This window comes from Helianthus annuus, chromosome 10 (assembly GCF_002127325.2).
Source record: "Helianthus annuus cultivar XRQ/B chromosome 10, HanXRQr2.0-SUNRISE, whole genome shotgun sequence".
Classification (NCBI taxonomy): Eukaryota; Viridiplantae; Streptophyta; class Magnoliopsida; order Asterales; family Asteraceae; genus Helianthus; species Helianthus annuus.
Window position 1 is genome coordinate 18593445 of NC_035442.2, and position 15611 is coordinate 18609055.

The following is a 15611-nucleotide window of genomic DNA, read 5'->3' on the forward strand; positions in this document are numbered from 1 at the left end:
TCTTTCTTATTTATGTGACTTTTATAGCCACTTTTCCAAGCCTTTAGTGCTCTCCAGCTGGCATCTATTTGGCTTTCACATTTTGTTACCTGAAACGTGTTTTAAAAAGTTTTATCAACAAGAAATACTGGCGAGTGCATCCCAGTTTAATCAAAACATGCTTTTATATTTTTACAGTATTGAGAGCGATTACAATGTTTTTATCTACCCAATTACCACCCACAGTACTGTCAATCCTGACTTGTGGTCATGCTACTACTCACAGTGTAGTAACAAGTAATGTATACAAAACCCCAAGATACCAACAGTAATTGTAGAATACATAGACTTAATCACTATTAATTATACTTTAAAATAATTGAGGTTTTGTAAAAACAGTTTACGAAAAGCAGATGTACTCACTTTGCTATTTTAGGTAATACTACTGCTTTCTGGTGACTTCCTGGTTATAATCTATTAAAATAAACAATGCACACGTGTTAGTACGATAACCCAATTTACATTAGCTATACCTCCGAGACAGAATTCCAACAATTGAGTTGGGCAGAGCCTTGACATGCGTTGCTGAGCTCTAGATCAATCGGGCAGAGTAACTAATACGTAACCGGGGGGATATAATACTTACAACGAGGCATAGCTTCGCTTTTTAGGGGTATAATACCCGAGCAACATTACACTATATGTGTCGAGAGAGAAAAGAAATTGAGCGAATGTGAACTGTGCCACTGCTGCTCAATTTGTAGCTGATTTCGAAGTTCGTCGCGCCCCGCGACGCCCTTGGGCTTAGTCCTTTGCGGGCCGCGAGGACCCTAGGCTAGGGCCTAGGTTTGGTGACTCACCAGGTAGACTCGCCACGGAAGGGGGACACGTGGTAGACCAAGATGTCACCTGGTGTCACTCCGTTGTGCCCCGCGACAGACCCAGAGAAGTCTGTCGCGCCCCGCGACAGACCTAGAGAAGTCTGTCGCGCCCCGCGAGCGACCTATAATTTTGTTTTTAATTGATTTTTATTAATATAAAGGTATATTGGGTCCGTTTTTCGTATACAGGGTGTATTTTAGGACGTATAGGAGTATTTTAATGGTTATGGGAGAGTTGTTATATCCTCCCCACCTTTTTTAGATCTCGTCCTCGAGGTCTACTGGAACATGTGTGGATATTTCCTTTGCATCTCTGACTCAAGCTCCCAAGGGTATTCTGGTCCTCTCTTGGAATCCTATTTCACTTTGACTAGAACTAATCTCTTGTGTTTGAGATTCTTGATTTTTCTATCTTCAATCTGTAGGGGTTTTTCCACAAACTTAAGCTTCTCATTTACCTCTATGTCCTTAAGAGGTACCACTAAGGATTCATCTGCTAAGCACTTCTTGAGATTACATACATGAAATACATCATGTATTCCTGCCATTTCCTCTGGCAGTTGTAGCTGGTAAGCTACTGGTCCTATTCTTCTAATAATCTCAAAAGGTCCAATATATACCTGGGGCTTAGCTTTCCCCTCTTTATGAATCTGACCACTCCTTTCCATGGAGAAACTTTTAATAATACCTTATCTCCCACTTGAAATTTCAACGGTTTTCGCCTGTTATCAGCATAACTCTTTTGATGATCTCGTGCTGCTTTTAGTCTTTACTAGCATAATAAATTGGGTGAAAATGCCACGTTAAGTGTTTTACTAGGATAATAAATTGGGTGAAAATGCTTATCGTTTTCTGTTGTTGTGTAATTTTCTTGTGCATCGTTAAGTGTTTTACTAGCATAATAAATTGGGTGAAAATGCTTATCTTTTCTTTGTCCCAAGACGGCTCCAATTGCAAAGTCACTTGCGTCACACATGATTTCGAAAGGTAATTTCCAATCAGGCGCTATCATGATAGGTGCATTGACTAGCATTTCTTTTAGTGTTAGAAATGCCTGATTGCAATCCTTGTCAAAGATGAAAGGGGCATCTTTTTCAAGTAATTTTGTTAGAGGCCTTGAGATTTTAGAAAAGTCCTTGATAAATCGTCTATAAAATCCGGCATGCCCCAGGAAACTTCTGATAGCTCTAACGGAGGATTGGGGTGGTAATCGAGAAATAGTGTCTATTTGTGCTCGATCAACCTCCATTCTCTCGCTTGAGATTTTGTGGCCAAGTACTATTCCTTCCGTTACCATGAAATGGCATTTTTCCCAGTTAAGGGCGAGGTTAGTTTCCTCACATCGGGATAGCATTCGTTGAAGGTTAACGAGGCATTGGTCGTATGAATCCCCAAAGATAGAAAAGTCGTCCATGAAGACTTCCATTGTCTTTTCTATCATATCATGGAAGATGGCCACCATGCAACGTTGAAAGGTTGCGGGGGCATTACATAGACCAAAAGGCATGCGTCGATAAGAAAAAGTTCCATAGTGACATGTAAATGTTGTCTTTTCTTGGTCTTCAGGTGCTATCGGGATTTGGAAGTAACCTGAAAAACCATCTAAGAAACAACAAAATTTGTGACCGGATAATCTTTCTAATATTTGATCAATAAAAGGTAAAGGAAAGTGATATTTCCTTGTTGCTTCATTCAATCGACGATAATCTATACATACCCTCCATCCTGTGACGATTCTCGTTGGTATTAATTCATTTTTTCCATTAGTTATTACCGTCATACCTCCTTTTCTTGGAACTACTTGGACGGGACTTACCCAAGGACTATCGGAAATTGGGTAAATAAGTCTGGCGTCAAGTAATTTGATGACTTCGTTTTTAACCACTTCTTGGACATTTGGATTTACCCTATGTTGTGGTTGTATTACCAATTTATAGTCATCATTCATTAAAATTTTGTGCGTGCACATGGAAGGACTTATTCCTTTGATATCTACAAGCTTCCAAGCGATCGCATTTTTGTGTTTTTTCAAAAGCGTAATTAATTTTTCTTTTTCTAAACTAGTTAAATTTGACGAAATAATTACAGGTGATTTACCATCTTTGTCTAGAAAAGCATATTCCAAAACCTTTTGGGAGTTCTTTGAGCTCAAGAGGTGGGTCTTCAGGAAACTCCTTATTTGGTTGCTCATTTTTGTCAAGAATTACAAAGGTTTGTTCTATGGCGACCCCTTCTTCAACAAAGTGGTCAATTTCTTCTCTTGTATCGGGTGGTTCATCTTCATCTTCAATTAGGGGGTCATTATTGCCGAATGGATATTTCATTGAACGCTCAAGATCGACACTCTTTTTAAATGCCCCTAATTGAATAGATAGATTGTTGTACTTCCGTTTTTTCAAAGCTTCTTGGGTTTTTACAAAAGGTCATCCCAACACTAGAGGAGCATCATCAAGGATGACAAAGTCGGTTGGGATTACCATTTGGGTGGTTTGGACCAAGACATCCTCAACTACCCCTATTGATTTTATAACTTTCCGATTAGATAGAAAAATGGGTAGTTTGGCATTATATTAACACCAAGATCTTTATCAATTGTGATATTACTAATAAAGGAGTTTTGAAAAATAAATGGAACCGGTGTAATGTTAATTTCAAATGGGTCTTCTTTTATTAGCGAAGTTTGATCAATTGTTAACTTAATGCTTACCGTTTCATCAATTTTAGTGTTAGTGTTTAACTCTCTTAAAAACTTAGCATGAGTGGATGCAAAACAATGATGTTTGAAAGAAGGTGACAAGAGATTAATTTTTTTCAAAATTAGACTCTTCTTGAATTTTAACGTATTTCGGACTCACCTTTTTTGTTGTTTAACTCATGTGTCAGTTTTTCACTTACTTGTTCTTCCATTTTTTCATTTTCAACTATCTCTTCTTTATTACGAGTTAATTCTTCCCTTGCGCGGGACTCCTCTTCCCTTGCGCGGGATTCTTTTATGCAACGTTCGATAGTTTTAATGTGTTCTATTATCTTATCGGCTATGTGGGTGATAGAGTAAGGATCAGGATCCTCAAAGCTTGAATCCGGATGTTCGATCCTTTGTTCCTCATAATACTCATATGAAGTAGATGGTTCACACCATTGTTCTTCATTGTAAGTATATGATGGATAAGGGTTGTAATTTTGTTCTTCATAATATTCATATGAGGTGGGTTGTTCACGCCATGGTTCCTCATAATAAGTATATGAAGGTGGAGCCTCATATCTTGATTCCTCAAAGTATGAGTATGAAGGCTCATATCTTGGTTCATCAAAATATGAGTATGAGGGCGAAGGTTCATACCTTGGGTCTTTATAGGATGTGTATAAAGTTGATGGCTCGTACCTGGGCTCCTCATAGTAGGTGAATGAAGTGGATGGTTGAAATAAGTCACAATATTATACCGAGTGAGGGTTACCACAAATGGTGCATTAGTCTTCCCTACAATCATCCTCTTCATAGGTATAGTTGTAGCCTCCTAAGTATTGATCCATAAAAATCACTCAGCAGACCACAACAGAGTCTAGAGATCAGAAAACAAAAATAAAAACGGAAACGGAAGCTGGACACGGCCCGTGTTCAGGTTCTTTATCTGGGCGTTTTAATAAAAGTAACTGGTTTTGTGCAGCACGGGGGCGTGTTCAGTGAGCACGACCCCGTGTTTAGACTCTGTATCTGGGTGTTTTTAAAAAAATAATGCAACACGGCCCCGTGTTCAGTGAACACGGCCCCGTGTTCAGTGAACACGACCCCGTGTTCAGTGAAAACGACTCCGTGTTCAGGCAACTGTAAATGCAAAAACTAACTCAAATGCAGAAAATGTGCGCGCGTTTTAAAAAGGTTTTGAAAAACTGATTAGGCCGTCGATTTTAAGCTTTCTTAAAATCCTTGTGTCCCCGGCAGCGGCGCCAAAAACTTGATGCGTGTCGAGTGTGATAGGTTTTTATGTATATTTTTAGCCCATTTTACACTTTAGTCAAGTTTTAAATTTATAAAACACAATATTTTACTAACACTAAACACACCTGTAACACCCCGTGTTACCAAATGTCAAAGTCAAAGTCAAGATTGACTTCTTTGACTATAGTTAGTCTATTCTATGTTGGTGTCTTTGTTAGTTGTATTATGTGGAGTAAGTGTTATTTATCAAAGTAATCGAATGTTTATCGACGTGAAACAATTTGCGACTGTGAATAATAGGAAGTAACAATGCGATAAAGTCAATCAATCAATAATCAAGCTAATCGAATCATCATCGAACTCGAAACTCGAATTACGCGAATTCTGGTGTTAGTATACGTCTGTGTGTGCCTTATGTGTTACTTATGCATGTTTACTTTATGTTATGTATGGTAATCAATCGAAACTCGAATCGAAACTCGAAAACTCAATCGAACTCAATCGAAATCGAATAATGATAAATGGTGGCGAAAAGATAGTGTGTAATATAGATGCGTGTATGTAGATATAGTGGTTGGGATTAAAAGTAATTTGAATAGGAAACTCTATCGTGTTCACATCATCTCCAATGGAAATCGAAACATCAGAAATCGTCGCACCAAACGCTCGAAACAGGCTGTTGATCGATCAGGCTCCTAGCCGATCGAACAGCCCAGCCGATCGGACGGACTGTCCGATCGAGCAGGCTGTCCGATCGGGATGCCTGGCCGATCGACCAGCCCTTTCCTCTTTGGGAAGCCTATAAATAGCCCTGTCATTGTCATTCGTTCCACTTTTGGAAACTCTCTGACCGACCAGCTCGTGTTCTTCACTATTTCTCAGATTTCTCTCAATCCCGGTAATATTTCATCCTAAATCTTGTACTTTCTTGATCAATGCACGCTCCTACACCTTTCTATCTTTCAAATCTTGATTTTTAACCGTGAAATCATCAAGATCTAAGTGTTCTACGATGATGTCATCATGGTGTTCTTGAAGAACTTCATGTTTTGGCCTCAATCCACCAAGAATCACTTGGATCTATCCGATTTCCACATAAACAAACAAAGATCTATCCTAGATCTAAACGTTTACACGGTGGAAAAGATTGAAAGATGGATTTTCCCACTTTCTTTCAACTCTCTTACACTCAATGCCTTCAAACCGGTAGAAACGGAGCTTGAACCCACTCACTAATCACTCTAGTAGTTGTGCGGTTCGAGATTTGGGATTCTATCTACAAGGTTCACCGATTTCGGGTTAAACTTTAAACTCCGTTCCGAACTGTTCACCGGCCGGACTTGGGTGATTCCTGTCTGAGCAGGGAAACAACTAAGAACGAAGGTTCCATGGTTCAGCTCATTGTCAAAATACCTCGATATAACGTCAAGCAATCAGAACAGCCAAGTGTTAGACGAACAGGCCGACCAGGTCAGGATGCTGACCGATCGGACAGGCTGTTCGAACGAACAGCCCCACCGATCGGACATGTCAGCCGATCGACCAGGCCAGTCGATCGGCTAGCACATGGTCCCACACTTTAACAATTTCATGAAGTCTAGTATTGAACGAAGTGCTATTCGATCGAACTACGGTTTGATTTGAATTACTCTTCGGATCATGAGATACTATGCTTCAACACTTAATCGATTTTCAACTCGTTCGACGTATTGGAGTGCCACCCGATCGAACATGCCGTCCGATCAGGTGACATCCTGCTGAGGACTTATTACTGAAGTACCTAACCGATCGGTTAAGCCGGCCGATCGAACAGCCCGTTCGATCGATCGACCTGAAAGGTAAGGACACTTCAATGTTCTCAAATACTACAACGAAAACTTCAAAAGGACAAGCCATCATACAAAAACACATTCTACACAAAGAAATGAAGAAACAATCCACTCGAACAGCCCAACCGATCGAGCCACCGGCCGACCGAACAGGCTGTCCGAACGGACTGTCAAACCGAACGAACAACCCGTCCGATCGAACCTACCATCCGATCGACCAGGCTGTTCGACCCAACAACACTTGTATTCGTTTTACGAGTTACTCATCGTTACACTATCGAACTATTCAGGCTAACCCTACTCTCAAGCGCTCCCTTCAATCCATCCATCGCTGTGAGTATACTCGATCCCTTTTTGCTTTTAGCACTTTTGGGTGTTACATACGTTACTTATACGAAATCACATCAAACACACTACTCAATCATTTCAAACACTAACCGTTACCGCATGTATTACGTGACTAAATGAATGCTTGTTATTATGTTTACACGTGGAATGCTGTCTACCTGCCTTAACGACGATAGTACTATAGTTTGGACTCAGCACCCGTTCACATGGGGGTTGTTAAGGACTATTACTTGCATAGATTACGGTGGTAATCATGTATTGCGAACTGCCTCGGGCAGTCAACCCGTAGTCATTGGTATCGATAGATCCATGTCGATAATTAACATGCTTCGTTTTTCTCTGTGTACGTGATGGTTATGCGTAAACTATTTCAAACTCTATTATGCTATTATCAAATTTGTATGCTCACCTTTACATTTCATGTATTGACTTTATTTTAACGTATGTGATAGGCAATTAGGATGCTTATCTGCTAGGAAGGCGAGCTTAGAATAAGCGTCTAGAACATAGTTGTCTGTAGATCTTGCAGATCGAGTCTCTAGAGGCATTTGAACAATTTTTATATTTAAAATCTGAGTTGTCGGAACAGAATATTTGACTTGATGTTATCTGTAATAATTTGTTTGCTATTTGAGGTACGGTATGGGACGTATTATATAAATTGAATAGTGATAATAATTGTTATGGAAACTTCTGGACAGTCTGTTTCGCTCAGTGCCATGCCCCGATGATTCCGCCATCGGTTGGGGTGTGATAGATTGGTATCAGAGCCATAACTATAGGGAATTAGGCTAGACACGACCTAGTCCGGGTCGCTGTCTTAGAGACCTAGACTATAGTTAGGAGCCAACAGACCAAACTTATGTGATATACCCAGCTATTTCTCGCTATCACTGCACTCGAATTTTTAAATAGAGTCAAGCGATCTAGTCGGGATTAGGTGTGAAAACCGCAAACTCTCGACTAAATTGCTTGGTCAATGCCGATTTTATCAATTTATCAATGATTCCCTCATTATTTCCAATAACGAACGAGGAGAATTATACCAAATCAGGAGTGAAATCCATATTTTGATGAATAATCTCCTCAATTTTGCTAAAGCAAGGAAGAAGTTGCAAAGCTAGGGGTGAAACCCTAACCTTGACATCTTGCTCCGAATTTTTATTTTATCTCACCAAAGCCTCGACGGACTCCAACGTCCTGAACTCACGAGTATGACCTAGGGAATGCGTGCTGAATGCCCAAGAAACGAGGCAGAGACACGATCCCAAAAGTCGAAATGTGACGACAAGTCTATTGCGAATCGTCGAATCGCTTTGGGTAGTCAACGTCTAATAGCCGCAGACAATCTATTTCTCGATTTTATGTGTTTCGATTCTGGGCCCGCAATTGCTTACTCTGATTATTCGTCGATTTTATATGTTTTATGTGTATATATCTGTTTATATGTTTAAATTTTTGGAGAATTATTCGATTTTTGCTATCACTTCGATCGACACGCACGACTCGCATTGCTCTTCTATCTCAATACGCTAACAAGTTGCTGCGATCTGGACAACATTATGCTATACGCTTATACTATACTATACTACTCGATGTATTATACGCGATCGCTATATTCGAATACTCGCAAACTTTGAGGCGGTCAGGATATTGTATGTGCTTCTGTGTGTTAATAGGAGGATTACGTGATAGTATCTGCCTCTTTGATCAAATAGGAATGTGCTTCTATGTTTATGTGTCTCTGTGCTCTACGTGCTTATGTGCTTCTGTGACTACGTGAATCTGTGACTATGTGCTTATGTATTTATGTGATACGTGTTTCGACGTGTTCCTGAGCTTTAGTAAGTAGTAGACGTGTGAGGTGAGATTCGATTTTGATGTGTCTGAGACCTACGACGATGTCTGTTGCAGACCATGTCGTCATCCGGACACCGAACACCGCTTACCCGACAAGAAAAGAGAGACAGACGTCTTGCTGCTATCATCGCCAAGCAAGTGGCAAAAGCTGTGAGCGATGTCTATGAAAATGTCAGCAAATCTTCTGAGGAGTCGAGAACCGAAGCTCCTAAAGATACTAACAAGACTGTTTTCAGCTTCAAACAGTTCAAGGCATGCGGACCAAAAGAATTCACCGGAGAAGATGGCCCAACGGCTATGTTTCAATGGTTCGATTCTATCGAAGTCACTCTGCGCCAAAGCGGTTGTCCTGCAAATCTCCGTACCCTAAATGCGACCGGCGTTTTCCATTCCCGAGCTCTAGACTGGTGGACGGCCGAACGAAACAAACGCGGGAATGATGCAGCTTATGAGCTGACTTGGGAAGAGCTGAAAGCCATCTTGATGGACGAATTCTGCCCTCCCCATGAACGCCAAAAGCTGGAGGACGAGTTTTGGAACATCAAGCAGAAGGACGGAGACAACGCTGCCTTGACCGCTCATTTCAAGCAGCTTAGCATAATCTGTCCCGATCAAGTCAAGACGTCAGACATGGCCATCAACAAGTACATTCGAGCTCTACCCGATTGCGTTGCCGATTTTGTTCACGCCACGAAAACCTCATCGATCGAGGAAACTTACTTGCTTGCTGCCGAGATCAATGACAAGCGAGTGAAAGCTGGTTTCTGGGATAAGCCCTCCAAGTCTCTGCATCAAGCTACTACTGCACCAACGGCCGACACCACCTCTGCTCAACCATCCAAGTCATCACGTCGAAGAAAGAAGCACAACAACAACAACAGCTCCAGCAACAAGAACTGTGTTGTCACTACCACTGCTGCTCCTCTGCAAGCCGTACCGGCTCAGCAGCAGTCTCATACTCGACCAACACCAGTTACAAAAGCGCCGCCCGCAAAGCGTGCTTACACAGGTCCCCACCCGCTCTGCCCGACATGCTCATATCATCATCCGGTGGGACTTGCCTGTCGTTTCTGTGCTCATTGCAACCTCTACGGTCATTTCACTGCCAATTGTCGCTATGGTCCTCGTCAACCCCAGTTCAAGCCACTGCTCATCAAGCTCTACTCCCAGCCCTTCAAGGCCAACACACAGCTCAAGCGCCCGCGGTCAATGCTCGAGTCTGCTTTGCATGTGGTGACCCTAACCACTTTGCAAACATGTGCCCAAATAGGGTTGTGAAACAAGAGCCCAGCAGCAGCAGCAGCAACAAGCAGCACGCGCCAGAACCTTCAACATCAATGCTCGTCAAGCCCAGGCTGACAACAACGTGGTTAATGGTCCATTCCTTGTGAATGGTATATATGCATCATGTTTGTTTAATACTGGAGCCGATAACAGCTTTGTGTCATTTGAATTCGAGAAGCTCCTTAGTCGTAAGCGTTCTTATCTCCCCTCGTCACTCGAAGTTGAAGTTGCTACTGGAAGAACTGTCGCCGTTAATTCTGTTCTTCGTGATTGTACTCTCGAGCTCAACAATCACGTCTTCCCAATCGACCTTATTCCGATGCAGCTCGGAAGTTTTAACCTCATGGTAGGCATGGACTTTCTACGCGAAAACCATGCTGAAGTCGTGTGCTTCGACAAGATGATTCGATTCTCGCTCGCAAATGGTGATTTATTATGTGTGTACGGTGAAACTGCTTCGAAAGGTCTCAACCTCATGTCGTGTGTCCAAGCTAGCAAGTATCTCCGCAAGGAATACAGAGCTTTCTTGGCTAACATCGTAGTAGCGGAGAAGGAAAAGAAAAGGAAGACAGAAATCAGAGATGTTCCAGTGGTCCGTGAATTTCCTTAGGTGTTCCCTGATGATCTTCCTGGATTACCGCCCAGTCGTGATATCGACTTCCGCATCGACTTCATTCTTGGAGCTAACCCCGTAGCTAAAGCTCCTTATCGACTCGCTCCATCCGAAATGCGGGAACTCTCGAACCAACTCCAGGAATTACTTGAAAAAGGCGTTATTCGCCCGAGCACCTCTCTTTAGGGCGCACCAGTCCTTTTCGTCAAAAAGAAGGATGAGTCGTTCAGGATGTGTATCGACTACCGGGAATTGAATAGGCTGACCATCAAGAACCGATACCCTCTACCTCGCATCGACGATTTGTTTGATCAGCTACAAGGTGCTACGTGTTTCTCAAAGATCGATCTACGCTCAGGTTATCATCAATTGTGCATTCAAGAAGAAGATATACCCAAAACCGCTTTTCGCACTCGTTACGGCCACTATGAGTTCGTTGTTATGCCTTTTGGTTTAACCAACGTACCCGCGGTTTTCATGGATCTGATGAATCGCGTGTGTAAGCCTTATCTTGACCGTTTCGTCATCGTGTTCATCGATGATGTGTTGATTTATTCCAAATCGAAAGCCGAACAGCCACATCTACGTTTGGTTCTCGAGCTACTCCAGGGGAATCAACTCTATGCCAAGTTCTCCAAGTGCGAATTCTTGTTAGAAGAGGTTCAGTTTCTGGGTCACATCGTTAATAGTCAAGGTATTCATGTCGATCCCGCGAAGATTGAAGCAGTTAAGAGCTGGATTACGCCTAAGAACCCATCTGAAGTCCGTTCTTTTCTCAGACTAGCGGGCTATTATCGACGACTTATCGAAGGATTCTCTAAGATCGCTGTGCCACTTACCGTTCTTACGCATAAAGACAGGTCTTTTGTTTGGGGAACCGAACAAGAGTCTGCTTTCCAAACCCTCAAGCATAAGCTTTGCAATGCTCCTATTCTCTCATTGCCCGATGGGAACGACGATTTCATTGTCTACTGTGATGCTTCCAACCTTGGTCTTGGTTGTGTCCTCATGCAACGAGACAAGGTTATAGCTTACGCTTCTCGACAGCTCAAAATCCACGAGAAGAACTATAAAACCCATGATCTCGAGCTAGGCGCGGTTGTCTTTGCATTAAAAACATGGCGACACTACCTGTATGGTACCAAGTGTACGATCTTCACCGATCACAGGAGTTTACAACACATCTTTAATCAGAGGGAACTTAATATGCGTCAACGCCGATGGGTAGAACTCCTCAACGATTACGACTGCGAGATTCGTTATCACCCAGGCAAGGCAAATGTCATTGCCGACGCGCTCAGAAGACGGAGTTATTTGCTCTGTATTTGTAATACCGAAGCCCAACACGATCTCGAAACCCTCATCCGCGAAGCCCAACATGCTTGCTTTAATGAACGCACCTTGAAGAAGGAGAGAATCTATCATGATGGAGTTCAACTTGTAAGCAAATCGAATGGGATCTTCTATTTTCTGGACCGAATTTGGATCCCTAAGTGGACCGAATTACAAAAGATTTTAATGGATGAAGCCCACAAATCTCGGTATTCTATTCATCCCGGTGCCGACAAAATGTACCAGGACCTTCGTTACAAGTACTGGTGGCCGGGAATGAAAAGAGATATCGCCCTCTATGTCGGAAGATGCCTGACTTGTGCTAGGGTCAAGGCTGAACATCAACGACCTTCTGGCTTACTCGAACAACCGCCAATCCGTTATGGAAGTGGGAGAGTATAGTTATGGATTTCATAACCAAACTTCCGCCCACGCCATCAGGTCACGACAGCATTTGGGTTATAGTTGATCGTTTGACCAAATCAGCCCACTTTTTTCCAATACGGGAAGACTACAAGGTAGAACGACTAGCCCGAATCTACACCGACGAGATCATTTATAATCATGGTACACCTCGTGACATCATCTCTGACCGTGATGCTCGGTTTACCTCGCGATTGTGGGAAACGTTTCAAGCAGCGCTCGGTACGTCGCTTAACCTAAGTACCGCATTCCATCCCCAAACCGACGGACAGACTGAAAGAACGATCCGTACTCTTGAAGACATGCTCCGTGCATGTGTCATAGACTTCGGTGGTAGTTGGAACAAATACCTGCCGCTAGTCGAATTCTCGTACAACAACAGCTATCATGCCAGCATACAAATGGCACCGTTTGAGGCCCTATATGGAAGAAGATGTCGATCGCCTATTGTATGGCACGAGATCGGTCACTCACAATTAACCGGTCCTGAGCTTTTACAAGAAACGACTGACAAAATCCTTCAGATTCGAGACAACTTGGTGAAAGCTCGAGATAGACAGAAAAGTTACGCCGATAGAAAACACAAGCCCCTTGAATTTGACGTTGGCGACTACGTACTCCTAACGGTATCACCTTGGAAGGGTGTAGTCAGATTCGGCAAGAAAGGGAAACTAGCGCCTCGATATGTTGAACCTTTTAAGATTCTGGAAAGGATCGGAAAAGTCGCCTACAGACTCGAACTACTGGAGGAACTTAGTAATGTCCACCCGACTTTCCATGTGTCGAAGCTCCGAAAGTGTCTAGCTGACCGTGATCTGATTCTACCTCTCGATAACCTTCAAGTCAATGAAACGCTACACTTCGTGGAGAAGCCTGTCGAAATCATGGACCGCCAAACCAAGCAACTCAGGCGCTCGCGCATACCTATCGTGAAAGTCCGATGGGAAGGCAAACGAGGCGCAGAGTTCACTTGGGAACTCGAAAGCGACATGAAGGCAAAGTATCCATAGTTGTTCAGGGGAGAGCCTAGAGAGAGAAAATAGCAAAAGGTGATCCATGGTGCTGTGCAGCTTTCAGCCTAATTTCGGGACAAAATTCCCTAAACAAGGGGAGGCTGTAACACCCCGTGTTACCAAATGTCAAAGTCAAAGTCAAAGTCAAGATTGACTTCTTTGACTATAGTTAGTCTATTCTATGTTGGTGTCTTTGTTAGTTGTATGATGTGGAGTAAGTGTTATTTATCAAAGTAATCGAATGTTTATCGACGCGAAACGATTTGTGAACGTGAATAATAGAAATTAACAATGCGATAAAGTCAATCAATCAATAATCAAGCTAATCGAATCATCATCGAACTCGAAACTCAAATTACGTGAATTCTGGTGTTAGTATACGTGTGTGTGCCTTATGTGTTACTTTATGTTATGTATGGTAATCAATCGAAACTCGAAAACTCAATCAAACTCAATTGAAATCGAATTATGATAAATGGTGGCGAAAAGATAGTGTGTAATATAGATGCTTGTATGTAGATATAGTGGTTGGGATTAAAAGTAATTTGAATAGGAAACTCTATCGTGTTCATATCATCTCCAATCGAAATCGAAACATCAGAAATCGTTGCACCAAACGCTGGAAACAGGCTGTTGATCGATCAGGCTCCTAGCCGATCGAACAGCCCAGCCGATCGGACGGACTGTCCGATCGAGCTGGCTGACCGATCGGGATGCCTGGCCGATTGGCCAGCCCTTTCCTCTTTGGGAAGCCTATAAATAGCCCTGTCATTGTCATTCTTTCCACTTTTGGAAACTCTCTGACCGACCAGCTCATGTTCTTCACTATTTCTCAGATTTCTCTCAATCCCGGTAAGATTTCATCCTAAATCTTGTACTATCTTGATCAATGCACGCTCCTACACCTTTCTATCTTTCAAATCTTGATTTCTAACCGTGAAATCATCAATATCTTAGTGTTCTAGGATGATGTCATCATAGTGTTCTTGAAGAACTTCATGTTTTGGCCTCAATCCACCAAGAAACACGTGGATCTATCCGATTTCCACATAAACAAACAAAGATCTATCCTAGACCTAAACATTTACATGGTGGAAAAGATTGAAAGATGGATTTTCCAACTTTCTTTCAACTCTTTTACACTCAATTCCTTCAAACCGGTAGAAACGGAGCTTGAACCCACTCAATTCCTTCAAACCGATAGAAACAGGATTCTATCTACAAGGTTCACCGATTTCGGGTTAATCTTTAAACTCCGTTCCGAACCGTTCACCGGCCGGACTTGGGTGATTCCTATCCGAGCAGGGGAAACAAGTAAGAACGAAGGTTCCATGGTTCAGCTCATTGTCAAAATACCTCGATATAACGTCAAGCAATCAGAACAGCCAAGTGTTAGACGAACAGGCCGACCAGGTCAGGATGCTGACCGATCGGACAGGCTGTTCGAACGAACAGCCCAACCGATCGGACATGTCAGCCAATCGACCAGGCCAGCCGATCGGCTAGCACATGGTCCCACACTTTAACAATTTCATGAAGTCTAGTATTGAACGAAGTGTTGTTCGATCGAACTACGGTTTGATTTGAATTACTCTTCGGATCATGAGATAGTATGCTTCAACACTTAATCGATTTTCAACTCGTTCGACGTATTGGAGTGCCACCCGATCGAACATGTCGTCCGATCAGGTGACATCCTGCTGAGGACTTATTACTGAAGTACCTAACCGATCGGTTAAGCCGGCCGATCGAACGACCCGTTCGATCGATCGACCTGAAAGGTAAGAACACTTCAATGTTCTCAAATACTACAACGAAAACTTCAAAAGGACAAGCCATCATACACAAACACATTCTACACAAAGGAAGAAACAATTCACTTGAACAGCCCAACCGATCGAGCCACCGGCCGACCGAACAGGCTGTCCGAACGGACTGTCAAACCGAACGAACAACCCATCCGATCGAACCTACTGTCCGATCGACCAGGCTGTTCGACCCAACAACACTTGTATTCGTTTTACGCATTACTCATCGTTACACTATCGAACTATTCAGGCTAACCCTACTCTCAAGCGCTCCCTTCAATCCGTCCATCGCTGTGAGTATACT